The sequence below is a fragment of the Cervus elaphus genome, chromosome 13 (assembly GCF_910594005.1).
Source record: "Cervus elaphus chromosome 13, mCerEla1.1, whole genome shotgun sequence".
In the NCBI taxonomy this organism is placed as follows: Eukaryota; Metazoa; Chordata; class Mammalia; order Artiodactyla; family Cervidae; genus Cervus; species Cervus elaphus.
The window spans coordinates 23,494,396-23,496,084 of record NC_057827.1 but is presented as its reverse complement, the minus strand read 5'-3'; the positions used below and the strand labels follow the sequence as shown (position 1 = coordinate 23,496,084).

At 55.5% G+C, this 1,689-nt stretch overlaps 1 non-coding gene across 1 annotated transcript; it reads right to left on the bottom strand.

The window, feature by feature from the left end:
- Positions 1-107, bottom strand: LOC122707282. Its single transcript, XR_006344794.1, has one exon. It is a non-coding gene; the product is annotated as a U6 spliceosomal RNA (small nuclear RNA).
- Positions 108-1,689: the final 1,582 nt, after the last annotated feature.

Here is a 1,689-nt window from a genome sequence, read left to right as displayed (position 1 = left end):
AAAAATATGGAACGCTTCACGAATTTGCGTGTCATCCTTGCGCAGGGGCCATGCTAATCTTCTCTGTATCGTTCCAATTTTAGTATATGTGCTGCCGAAGCGAGCACCCAGCCATGTTTCTTAATCGGCTGACTGAAGCCCTTGTTCAATACACCAGACTGTCCCCGGAGTCCGCCATTGGGGCAGCTACCTTGGCCAATCGTTTTATCTCCCAATCCGCACCTGACATCCGAAAAAACTGGCCAAGGCCGAGGACGGCCTTCAGACCCCTATTCGAGACCTGGTAAAAATGGCCTTTAAAGTTTATAACGCCCGTGAAGAAACTGCTGAGGCCAGCCGAAAGGCAAGGCTCAAACAAAAGGCCGAATTTCAGGCAAGCCTCCTAAACCAGCAAATCCAGGCCTTGGTAGCGGCCCTGCGGCTGGCAGCGGGCTCGGGGCCCCCAAACCCCCCTCTGGGGGCCTGCTTCAAGTGCGGCCAAGAAGGACACTGGGCCAAGATGTGCCCCAATCCGCAGCCTCCTTCCAAGCCATGCCCGTTGTGCAAACACCCGACCTCTAGGGGCCGGGGACCAGAGCGCCCCAGGGAGACCTCCTGCCCTCCTCTGGCCTTGGAACTGCTGAGCTTCAATGATGACTGACGCCGCCCAGACTCGGGGACCCCAATAACCCAAGCCGAGCCTAGGGTAACGCTCCAGGTAGCGGGTAAGTCCATCAACTTTCTAGTTGATACGGGGGCTACCTATTCGGTCCTTCCCTCTTTCGGGGGCACTTTACGTCCTTCCCAGGTTTCGGTTATGGGCATTGACGGCCAACCCTCGTGTCCGCTCCAAACCCAGCCACTGTCCTGCCAATTAGATTCCTGCCTATTTACCCACTCCTTTTTGGTCATCCCCTCCTGCCCTACTCCTCTCTTGGGAAGAGATATACTCTCTAAGCTGAAGGCCACTCTTCACCTAACTCCAGGATCGGCTCCCACGTCAGGGGCCTTCCTAATGTTACTTGTTGACCTTCCAACCTCTTCTGTTAATCCTGAGGTCTGGGACACCCGAGTCCCGGTGGTGGCTCGGCACCACCCTCCAGTCCTCATCCGGCTAAGAGACCCCACCTGCTTCCCAGCCAGGCCCCAGTTTCCTTTGTCTACTCGTAACCTCAGGGGACTAAATCCCATCATCGACCGTCTCATGGGACAGGGTCTTTTGATCCCCAAGACTTCCCCCTGTAACACGCCCATCCTCCCTGTTCGAAAGGCTTCAGGAGACTAGCGGCTAGTGCAGGATCTCCACCTGATCAACGCAGCAGTGGTCCCTGCCCATCCACTTGTCCCTAACCCCTACACTCTCCTTTCTTCCATACCTCCCAAAACCTCTCATTTCACCGTTATTGACCTCAAGGATGCCTTTTTTACCATCCCACTCCACCCCGACTGCCAATTCCTCTTTGCTTTTACCTGGACTGACCCCAACACCCAGCTGACCATACAACTCACATGGACCGTACTCCCTCAGGGGTTCAGAGACAGTCCCCACTACTTTGGACAGGCTCTGTCCCGGGACCTGGCCAGATGCTCGCTCTGCCCTAGCACCCTCCTCCAATATGTAGACGACTTGCTCCTTTGCAGCCCCTCAGAAGAGACCTCCCGACAACATTCTGCAACTCTTCTTAATTTCCTCGGTTCCCAGGGTTACAG